Here is a 12,326-nt window from a genome sequence, read left to right as displayed (position 1 = left end):
TGACACGTTGGGGTCGGGAGCTCTGGTTTGGGGGAGAACCAGTTCCGTAGGTGTGAACCAGGTGATGGTTCGAGTCACCCCCTGCCTCCCCGCCCCAAGGAGGAAAGGGGGCCGCGTCCTGGGTGGGTGTGCCTCAGTTTCCTGCCGCGGAAAATGGAGGAACTAAGCCCTGGCTCCTTTCGTTGGGAGAGGTCTGGGGAGCAGGGTCAACACAGAGCACGTGCGTCACCTCCATACACTGCGGGTATGAAGGGCCATTGCATCAAATGTCACTGCACCAAACGTGGGCATTTCATGCTGCACTGGGTGCCCACCCACACTTTTTTGCTAGGAAAAATGCTGTAACTTTGGAGCCTTTTGAGGTCAATTCTCCCCGCCCCCCCCCCCCCCCCGGGGTTGGGGGTGGGGAGCGTCAGCTCAGGTTTCAGTTTAGGTTCCTTGCTTTTACCTTATGGGGTCCCTTGGGTTTTCTGAATTCATGGGCCCCACAAGGAGCTGGCATCAGGTGCCTGATCTGGAGGGAGCGGCCCCTCCCATCCCCTCTGCAACAGACACTTCCTGCATCCCTTGCCCTGGAAACTTACTTAGGTGTCATCTTGGGTTCAGAATCAGGGTGGAGGAAGTCAGCTGAGGCACGCCCAGCCCCAGTGGCTGCAGGAAACTGAGGCCTGCCAGGTCTGAAGGTGGAAGCATGGAGATAGCAGGAGTGACTCCATAATCTTCCCGGGCAGATGAGGGTGCTGCAGGGCCTGGGTTCACGTTGCACCCAGAAGGAAGTATCTCATCACCCAAGCAGTTCTCCTGGTAGGTAGCTACCCAAGAGAACTGCAAACCGGTGTTCAAGCAAATCCTCGTACATGCATGTCCCTAGCAGGGCTATTCACGGTAGCCAAAAGGTGGAAACAACTCCAGAGTCCATCAACAGACCAGTGGATGGACACAGTGTCTATTCTGTGAAAGTTAATAAAGGGAAACCTCGCTAAGGTCACTTGGGAAGGGGGAGCCATACCACTCGTCAATTGCAGGAAGAATTGTCAATTACAGATCCAACAGAAGAGCCATCAAGAGGGAAGAATTATCAATGGCAGGCCCTAAAGGGGATCAATTACCCCTGGCCCTCGACCAGTAAGCGTGTCAAACTCAGCCAGTAAATGCCGTCAATCACCCTGAACTTCTGCTTTTCTCCAATGGGCTTTAGTTCAAAACAACCCCTACCAACTAACTCCTTCTCCATAAAACAACTGTTCCTCCTCTCCTTTGTTTTTTGACATGCCCGTAGTTATGCCAGAGCTTGCTTGTCCCAAGTTGTGATTTCTCTGCTGTTCTCGAATAAATCCATTTTGCTGGTAAACTAACCAGCTGTTTAATTTTTATTTTATTTTTAAAAATTATTTTTAAGAGAGAGAGAGAGAGAGAGCGCGGGGCAGAGGGAGACAGGGAGAGAGAGAAAGAGACTTCCAAGCAGTCTCCATGCTCAGCACAGAGACCAACACGGAACTTGCTCCCAGGACCCCGTGGTCATGAAGTGAGCTGAGATCAAGAGGCCGATGTTCAGCGACCTGAATCACCCAGGCGCCCCTATTTTTAAGATTAACATTATTTGGTGATCACAAGTGGGATCCAGAGAAGAACCCCCCCCACCCCAACAATCCTGAGGCTGGTAAGCAAAGAGGTGCCAGAACCCACAAAGCCAACGGAGCCCTAATACTTTCTTCCCAACCATGGAGGGTAAGTCTCTCCTGGATTTTAAGCTCTGCTGTCTGTGTGTTTTGAGCTCTCCGGGTTTTCATTCAGGATCTGTTGTCTTTTCTGAGAGGACTCATTTGGCCTTTGGTCTGTATCCTTTCGGGAACCAGGTTGTTCCTATTGGAACTGACGCCTCTGGGCTGCCACCTTTTCGGAACTGAGCTGCTCCAATTGGAACTGTACTGGCCTTTGTTCCGATTCCTTCTGGAACTGGGCTATTCCTATTGAAGCTGGGCTGTTAAGGAGTTTTTCTTCTTGCTCTAGAGGAAACTTCTAAGAAATGGGATCTTAGTCATCAAAATGCTGTGAGCTCCCCTTACTGGGACCCCGGCCGGTTTTAACTTTAGAAAGTGCAGTCCCGGGGCGCCTGGGTGGCTGAGTCGGTTAAGCATCCGGCTTCACTTCAGCTCCGGTCTGATCTCCTGGATCGTGAGTTCGAGCCTCGCGTTGGGTGAACTCAAGCCCTGCATCAGGCTCCGCACTTCTCCCTCTCTCTCTGCCTGTTACTTGCTTTCTCTCTCTCTCTCTCTCTCTCTCAAAAATAAATAAACTTGAAAATAAAATAGGGGCACCTGGGTGGTGGCTGAGTGGGTTAAGCGTCCAGCTTCGTCTCAGGCCATGATCTGACAGATCGTGAGTTCGAACCCCGTGTCTTGCTCTGTGCTGGCAACTCGGAGCCTGGAGCCTGCTTCTGATTCTGTCTTCCTCTCTCTCTCTGCCCCTCCCTGCTCAGTCTCTCTCTCTCTCTCTCGAAAGTAAATAAAACGTTAAAAATAATAATGAAAGTGAGGAACCAAAGAAACCCCAAATTTCTTACAGTTCTCTGGATTAAGTATGAACTATGAGCAAAAGTTCCCCCCCATTTTCTTTCTTTCTTTTTTTTTTTTTTTGAGAGAAAGAGAGAGAGCAAGTGAGCAGGGGAGGGTCAGAAAAAGGGAGATTTCTCCAGCAGGCTCTCTCTGCTGTGAGAGCTCAAACCCCTAAATGGTGAGATCACAGCCTGAGCCAAAATCAAGAGTCAGGTACTTAACCGACTGAGCCACCCGGGCGCCCCCAGGGTCAGGGTTTCCCAAGGTGACCGAGGAACCCCATAGGTTTGCTGATGAATTTAGCCTCGTTATTCAAAACTTACCAAGCTGGTTTCTGAGATTTTTACCAATTAATCCACATGCTTGGTGGTGAGGGCCAGGCCAAACACTGGATGACACACACGAGCCTGGTGAGAACATCCTGAAAGGGATTTGGAGAAACAGACCCCTAACTTGTGGCAAGATGCTAGAATTCTCGCTGGAAATCTCCACTGAGTAATTATAGTAGCTTTTGGAACAAAATTCAGGCTTGTACGTAAAAGCCTGGTGAACCTGTTCAGGGCCATTTAATCAATGTCGAATTGATTTTTTTTTTTTTATTATTTATTTACTTACATATTTTTTTTTGAGAGCTAGAAAGGGAGGGGCGGAGAGAGTGGGGGACAGAGGATCTGAAGTGGGCTCTGCCCTGATAGCGGAGAGCCCGACGTGGGGCTTGAACCCACGACCGTGAAATCGTGACTTGAGCTGAAGGTAGACACTTCACGACCGAGCCACCCGGGCGCCACTTAAATTGTCCTGAAAGAAAATTCTGGTCTTCCTTTAGATGTTGGATCCACCCAGGTAGCATTTAACCCTTTGTTTTTTTGTTAAAAAAAATTTTTTTTTAATGTTTTTAATTTATTTTTGAGACAGACAGAGACAGAGCATGAGCAGGGGAGGGGCAGAGAGAGAGGGAGACACAGAATCTGAAACGGGCTCCAGGCTCTGAGCTGTCAGCACAGAGCCTGATGTGGGGCTCGAACTCATGAATCGCGAGATCATGACCTGAGCCAAAGTCAGACGCTTAACCGACTGAGCCACCCAGGCGCCCCAACCCTTTGTTTTATTAATGGGCTGAACCAGTTAAAAGGACCAGGATGGAAGGAGAAATCTGTCTCCGCTCCAGATTTAGTTAATTTGGCAAACCACCTCTCTGGCATCCTAGATGAGTCAGCCAGAGGAAAGCCTGCTAATTCTCAATTTTCAGCTCCAGCAAATGAAGGCCCCCAACCCACACCAACCTCCCTCGCCACCCCCGCCCCGCCATTTTCCCCTATTACTGCCAAGGGCTAGAACATTGGAAAAAAAGATTGTTACCAATTTAAGTGCCCAGGCGCCTTCAGCCCCCAGCCAGCCTTTCCAACACCCTTCTAATTCTCAGGCACCGGGTTCTTCCCAGTCCTCCCTCTTAACTGGCTCAGAGAAACCTGTCTCCAGTTGGGGAATGAATCTCTCTGTGTCCTTACGGACACCAGAGCCACCCTTAGAGCTCAACCCCGCTGCTCTCCAGCAGCCCCTGCCTGGGAGGACTAGAGAGCAGTTCACGTAGTCCGGGGCTCTGCTAGCCTTCAACATGTTCCTGTCTCTGAACTTATCCCCTTTGCGCCCTTTGAGAGACGCACACCCTTTTCTCCTTAGCCCCTCTGCTCCCATTCATGTGTTGGGCCCAGATTTCTCAGAAAAGTACCACGCTGGGATTTCTTCCGTCCGACAGGGGGATATAACTCTCGCATTTGACAGTGGTAGTCAAAGTCACCCAGCAGGTGGACCAGAGGACCCTTTGACATCTTTTATTTGCTCCGCGTCTGACAGCACGACCCGTGGAGTCTGCGGGCACTGAGCACTTGTCCCTTTGGGAACAGCTTGCGTCCTCTTCCCCGGGCCAGATCTTCAACTGATGGCCACCGAACTCACAGCACCTCGCGGCGAGATTCAAATAGCTCCCTTAAAAGTTCTCCCTGGAATTAATGAGTAGCCTATAAATAATGATATATAATGATAATAAGCCTATCATCGGGCCCACGATAGAGGACTACAAGGCTCATGGCCTCATTATCCGCTGCACGCGTCCTGTAACACCCCTATTTTGCCTGAGAGAAAACCCAACAGGCCAAGGGCAGAGGTTTGTCCGGGACCTCGGAGCAATAAATGGCATTGTCACCCCTCAGCACCCTGTGGCTCCCGTTCTCTGACACCCATTCCCACTGAAAGCCAATGTTTTCCTCTGTAATTGATTGATTTTTTTTTTAATTTTTTTTTTCAACATTTTTTTTATTATTTATTTTTGGGACAGAGAGAGACAGAGCATGAATGGGGGAGGGGCAGAGAGAGAGGGAGACACAGAATCGGAAACAGGCTCCAGGCTCCGACCCATCAGCCCAGAGCCCGACGCGGGGCTCGAACTCACGGACCGCGAGATCGTGACCTGGCTGAAGTCGGACGCTTAACCGACTGCGCCACCCAGGCGCCCCTGTAATTGATTTATTCAGTGAGTTGTCGAATTTTTTTTAATGTTTTGTTATTTATTTATTTATTATTTTTTTAAGATGACATTTATTGTCAAATTGGTTTCCATACAACACCCAGGGCTCATCCTGACAGGTGCCCTCCTCAATGCCCATCACCTGCCCCCCACCCCCCATCAACCCTCAGTTTATTCTCAGTGTTTAAGAGTCTCTTATGGGTTGGCTCCCTCCCTCTCTAACTTTTTTTTTTTCCTTCCCCTCCCCAATGGGTTTCTGTTAAGTTTCTCAGGATCCGCCTAAGAGTGAAAACCTATGGTATCTGTCTTTCTCTGTAGGACTTACTTCACTCAGCATCACACTCTCCAGTTCCATCCACGTTGCTACAAAAGGCCAGATTTCATTCTTTCTCATTGCCAAGCAGGATTCCATTGTGTATATAAACCACAATTTCTTTATCCATTCATCAGTTGACGGACATTTAGGCTCTTTCCATCGTTTGGCTACTGTTGAAAGTGCTGCTAGAAACATTGGGGTACAAGTGCCCCTATGCCTCAGCACTCCTGTATCCCTATTATTATTTATTTTTGAGAGAGAGCGGGGAAGGGGCAGAAAGAGAGGGAGACACAGAATCCGAAGCAGGCTCCAGGCTCTGAGCTGTCAGCACAGAGCCCCAACGCGGGGCTCGAACTCATGAACCGTGAGACCATGCCCTGAGCTGAAGTCAGATGCTTGACCCACTGAGCCACCCGGGCATCCCTCAGTGAGTTTTTTGAGTATTGCAATTGATGAGGAAAGCCAATATCTTTTTGCTTTCACTTGGGAAGGATGGAAATATACCTGGGCAGGAATGCCTACGGCTTCGCAGAGGGTCCTTCTTACTTTTCACAAATCTTCGCAGCTGATTTGGATGACCATAACCTTTCCTGAAGGTTCTGCTTTGTTACCATATGCCCAGGAGTTGCCTCTCTGCTCCCCTTCTGAAACCTCTTCACAGAAAGACAGCATCCACCTGTTAACATTTGTGACCTTAAAGGGCCATAAAGCCTCCAAAGAAAAATTGCTATTCGCTCCCTTGATCTCAGAACAAGTTAGGATCCAGGCAGCCTTCAAGGCATCCTCAATTTCCCCAAACCTGAAAATAAGTGCCCATTACAAGGCTTTCTTGGACTGGAGGACTACTGGCAGAACTGGGTGCCAGACTTCTCTCTTCAAGCTCAATCGCCATATGGCTTACTAAAAAACAACAGGCCTGGGGCACCCGGGTGGCTCCGTCGGTTGAGCGTCCGACTTCGGCTCAGATCACGATCTCGTGATTCGTGAGTTCGAGCCCCGCGTCGGGCTCTGGGCTGATGGCTCGGAGCCTGGAGCCTGTTTCCGATTCTGTGTCTCCCTCTCTCTCTGCCCCTCCCCCGTTCATGCTCTGTCTCTCTCTGTCCCAAAAATAAATAAACGTTGAAAAAAAAAAATTAAAAAAAAAAAAGATGGCCAGGCATTCCAGACTCAAATCCCTGGAGGACAACATAAACCACCTCGCTGATGTTTCTGCCCCAAATGCTGCTCTCCAGAAAGCCAATAGCTAAACCTCTGTCATGGTCCAAAGGGACATTCTCCCACACGATAATTTGGAAACGACTGACCAGAGACATCCAATAATTGGCTCCAGAAAAGGAAAAAACAATATTGGGAATCTAATAATTGTCGGTTTGCTAAAAAGAGAGAACTCTGGTTTGGACCAAGGAATTCGGCCCTAGCAGAAATCCTGAAATTCCCACGAGTTACCACTGTATAGGCACTAAGCCATTGGTCTCTTGACAAAATGAGAGCATCCATGAACCAGTGCTGGTGGGGAATGGCAATAAAGCCACCAAAAGTGCCTATCTCGCTTGTCTCACCTGTTCAAAATACAATCCTGGGAAACCTGTTTGCACAATGGATTTCATACAGCTTCCGATGCTCGTGGGTTCAAGCCCTGCATCGGGCTTTGCGTTGACAGTGTAGAGTCTGCTTCAGATCCCCTGTCTCCCTCTCTGTCTGCCCCTCTCCAGTGCCCGCTCTCTCTCAAAAATAAGCAAACATTTAAAAAATTAATAAAAAGGGAGTGCCTGGGTGGCTCAATCAGTGAAGCGTCTGACTTCGGCTCGGGTCATGATCTCACGGTTCGTGGGTTCGAGCCCCGCATCGGGCTCTGCGCAGACAGCTCGGGGCCCGGGGCCCGCTTCGGATTCTGTGTCTCCCGCTGTCTCTGCCCCTCTCCTGCTTGAGCTCTGTCTCTCTGTCTCTGTCTGTCTCTCTCTCCGTCTCAAAAATAATTGACATTAAAACAAACTTTAAGGGGCGCCTGGGTGGCTCAGTCGGTTAAGCGTCCGACTTCGGCTCAGGTCATGATCTCACTGTCCGTGAGTTCCAGCCCCGCGTCGGGCTCTGTGCTGACAGCTCAGAACCTGGAGCCTGCTTCATATTCTGTGTCTCCCTCTCTCTGACCCTCCCCTGTTCATGCTCTGTCTCTCCCTGTCTCAAAAATAAATAAACGTTAAAAAAAAAAATTAAAAAAAAAAAACAAACTTTAAAAAATTAATTAAAAAAAAAAAAAAAAGAAAAGATTCTCTCCACCTGGGGACTCCTCTCAAACTCCATAACAATCGGGGAACCCATTTTACCAGTCAGGTGCCTCAACAACCAGTCCGCTGTTTGGCTGGTTTAACTTTGACGGTGCATAGCATCCTCAAGCCTCAGGGTCAGTGGAAAACACTAACAGCATCATTAAGACTCGATTTAAGGGGCACCCGGCCTGCTCGGCCGGTAGGTAGAGCATGTGACTCTTGATCTCCGAGTCATGAGTTCAAGGCCCACGTTGGCCATATAAGTTATTTAAAAAAAAAAAAAAAAAAAAAAAAAAAAGACTCAATTTAAGACACAAAATTCATAGAGACTCTCCAAATGCGCCGAGAACATTGCCCTTGGTCTTTGAGATCTCAAGTGCACCCCCTCTGGAACTCCTAGACGGTCACCCTTTGAGATAGTCACAGGATGTCCAGTGCACTTGACCGCTGTCTTTTTGGCCCTACAGTTGATAAAACTGTAGGGGCGCCTGGGTGGCTCAGTTGGTTAAGCGGCCGACTTCGGCTCAGGTCATGATCTCACGGTCCGTGAGTTCGAACCCCGTGTCGGGCTCTGTGCTGACAGCTCGGAGCCTGGAGCCTGTTTCAGATTCTGTGTCTCCCTCTCTCTGACCCTCCCCCGTTCATGCTTTGTCTCTCTCTGTCTCAAAAATAAATAAACGTTAAAAAAAAACAAAACAAAACTGTGAAACCCTAATAGCTTCTAGGAGAAACTAACCCTGCTGTGGTAGAAAGATCTTTTCACAGCCCGCTCCCCGGGGGCCGACGACCTTGAGCATCACCCCTTGCCAACCTGGTGATTTCACCTCTTGGAAGAGACACCTCCGGGGAGGCGGTCTTCAGCCTCGCTGGGAAGGCCCTTCTCAGGTACCGCTAACCACCCTTGTGCCACCAGACGCCACAGAGAACAGGCATGGGTTCACGTGACTTGTCTAACCCTGGCTGGGCCTGCGTACCATCTGGTGACTCGTAAGTAAAGACTTCCCAGAACCGAAGCCGGTGACATCTGACGTGACGACTTCCCCACGATGTCCGCGGAGCCGGCCTGCATACCTTTTCTTAGAAGTTGTGCTGTTTTGCAAAAAGTTCACTAGCTGTCGCCTGCCCCGTATCTTCCCAAATGCATCTGGTAAATTCCTTCAGCATACTCTTGCCGTAGTCACTCTTCTGTTGTCATGCCCGCTTTAAGCAGGGACTTCCAGGAGGCATACACGACTCTGGGTTTGCCTCCATAGAGAGAACTTTTCTCCCCTGTTGGAATAGGTGCCGATACATTAATTTTTAAAATTATTTGTATTAAAAAATATTTTTTAAGTGTATTTATTCTGAGAGAGAGAGAGAGCTCGAGTGCGTGCTAGCAGGAGAGGGGCAGGGAGAAAGAGGGAGAGAGAGAGAGAGAGAGAATCCCAAGCAGGCTCCACACTGTCAGCGTAGAGCCCAACTTGGGGCTTGAGCCCACGAACCATGAGATCATGACCTGAGCGGAAACCAAGAGTCAGACGTTTAATTTTTTTTTTTTCAACGTTTATTTATTTTTTTGGGACAGAGAGAGACAGAGCATGAACGGGGGAGGGGCAGAGAGAGAGGGAGACACAGAATCGGAAACAGGCTCCAGGTTCTGAGCCATCAGCCCAGAGCCCGACGCGGGGCTCGAACTCACGGACCGCGAGATCGTGACCTGGCTGAAGTCGGATGCTTAACCGACTGCACCACCCAGGCGCCACCCCCCCGCCCCGCGATAAATTTTTTTTTAAGATTTTATTTTTTTAGAAATTCTTTTGTTTCTAATGTTTATTTATATTTGAAAGAGAAAGATAGAGAGTGAGCAGGGGAGGGGCCGAGAGAGGGAGACAGAATCCCAAGCAGGCTCTGCAATGTCAGCACAGAACCCCGACGTGGGGCTCGAACCCACAAACCATGAGATCATGACCTGAGCTGAAACCAAGAGTCGGACGCTTAACCAACTGAGCCACTCAGGTGCCCTAAAGATTTTATTTTTCAGTAATCTCCGCACCCACTATGGGGCTGCAACTCACAACCCCGAGATCAAAAGTCTCAGGCTCGGAGCCCCTGTGCCAATAAATATTTTTAGTTGGCTACTCTCAGATCTGGGCAAATTTACACCACATGGTAACTAACTAGAATTTAAAGGAAACCTTGAAACAAAAGCAAAACGAAACAAAAAACCCAAAACAAACAAAAAGTGGCCCCCGGAGAGGGAGCCCTACCCCTCAACGTCAGTGACCGGAAGGACGGTCAATTACAGACTCAGGACAGAAGAATCCTCGAGGGGAAAGAATCATCAACTAGCGACCCCAACAGGAAAGGATGGGCATTGCACCTCCTACAAGAAATTGTCCCCTCAACTCCCACTTCTCTCCAGTGGACTTTAGTCCAACCCCATCCCGGCTTCCTCCTCCTCTATGAAACAACATACCTCTCCTTTGTTTCTTGGACATGCTTAGGTTTTGCCGTAGCTTTCGTGTCCCCAAGTTGCAGTTCCTCTGTTGAGCTCGAATAAACCCATTTTGCTGGTAAAATATTTGCTGTCTTATTTTTAAGGTTAGCAACCCCTGCAATGGACTATTACTCAGCCATAACAAGGAATAAAGCGCTGGCACGCTACGACATGGCTGAACCTCAAAAACACGGCGCGTGGAAGAAGCCAGACACAAAAGGCCACACATAGTGCGTGAAAGAATGAAAGGAACAATCCAAATGACAGCCCTGCCTTAGTTTAAAGCTAAGTCCTCTCTTCTGCTTATTATGGATCTTTGATAAGAAATACAATTGCTGAGAAGTCTGTTTTGCTTGCTGTTTGCTATGAGCATTGTGAGACCTTTCCTGAATGTAACCCGCTGTGTAGTAGAATGGGTTGTAAACCTTCCTAAATGTAGTCTGGTATGTAATGAAATGAGTGATTGTACATAAACTAACTGGCGTCTCTCGCTTCTGTAATCTTGCTTGCTTAACACATTCCTCCCCTTCCCCCTTCCCCTTTTTTCTCTCCCGCCACAATTAACGGACAAAGCCTTCCCGCCAAAGGACAGACAAAGGACGCCCAATCAGAAAACAACAAATGTCCTTACTTTAAAATCGACCAATTAGGACCCTCGTAATTTGAAACCTCACCTATGCTGTTTGTCCCTGTCTATAAAAACGCTGTACCGACCCTGATCGAGGCCTCTTAGCGTCACCGGCAACGAGTGCGCAGAGGTCCAGGTTCGAACCTGCAATAAACGCCCCTTGCCGCTTGGCTTTGACTCACGACTCTGGTGGTCTTTTGTGGGAGGTTTTGGAACTTCGGGCATTACAGTGCGCGACTCAATTCATAGGAAACGTACAGAACAGGTAGGTCTACAGAGACGGCAAGCAGGTTGGTTGTTGCCAGGGGCTGGGGGAGGGGGAGGGGAAGTGACAGCTGATGGGGACGGGGTCCCCTTTTGGGGGGTGATGGAAATGTCCTGGAACTAGATAGAGGTGATGGTTGTACTAATTGTGGCTGTGCCACGTCACTGAATCGTTCACTTAAGAAAAGTTTATGTATCTTTGAGAGAGAGAGAACAAGCAGGGGAGGGGCAGAGAGAGAGGGAGACACAGAATCCCAAGCAGGCTCCGGGCTGTGAGCCATCAGCACAGGGCCCGATGCGGGGCTCGAACCCACAGACCGCGAGATCATGACCTGCGCCGAGGTCGGACGCTTCACCGACTGAGCCCCCCCAGGCGCCCCAGTTGGCTCTGAAGTCTCAGCGCCGTACCTGTTTGAGGCGACAAAGTGAGCACGCTGGAGCCTGGAGCCGTCGCCGCCTGGAACGCCCCCGTTTGTTACAGCGACTCCTGTAAACTGCCGTCCATGCAGGCACCGACGATGATGCACCGGGTGATTGATGCTCCCCAGACGTCTCCCAACTAGAGGCTTTTCCCCCATTTTGGAGATGAGGAAACTGAGGCACACTCAGACCTCTCCCGCCCCCCTGCCCACACATGGTCGGTGCCTTGTGTCTTGGGAGGACCAAGTGGGAGGACCATCCGGCCCCGGCTTGGTCCTCGGGATCTGTGTGGGCTCAAGATCCTCACGTGTCCACCCGGACTGACCCGGGCCCCACTCAGGCCACACCCCTTGCCCATGTGTGCCGCCCTCCGCCCTGGCTCCCATCAGCTGCCAGCCCAGCCCTGCGGGGGAGCTCATTCCGTGTCAGGTGGTCTTCAAACTGTGCAACCTCCCTACAGCCTCCGACTGAGGTGGGTTCCTGGGGAGGAAACTTGAGGCCAGGGAGGTTAAGTCACTCGCACAAAGTCACACGGCCACCGGTGGCCAAGCAGGCTCTAAACCCAGACCTTTTGGCTTCAGAGCCTCATAGCTTCCAAGAGCACTGTCTTACAGCCACGTCCCATACAGCCTGGCATACAGTAGGTAGTCAATTAATGTTTGTGGATTGACTAATTGATTTCTCTCAGGACTCACAAGTCCCCATTCCTTTGCCTGGGATGCCCATCCCCATCTTGCAAACTCTTATTCATACGTCAGAGCCCCATTTATAATGCCCTCTCCTTAGGAAGAATCTGACATCCCCCTCTGGGTTCCTCTAGTCCCTTCTGCTAGCTCAGGTGTCCATGAAGCCTGGGGCGCCTGTGTCTGGCTTTTT

This window comes from Leopardus geoffroyi, chromosome A2 (genome assembly GCF_018350155.1).
Source record: "Leopardus geoffroyi isolate Oge1 chromosome A2, O.geoffroyi_Oge1_pat1.0, whole genome shotgun sequence".
Taxonomy (NCBI): domain Eukaryota; kingdom Metazoa; phylum Chordata; class Mammalia; order Carnivora; family Felidae; genus Leopardus; species Leopardus geoffroyi.
This window is presented reverse-complemented; position numbering follows the sequence as displayed.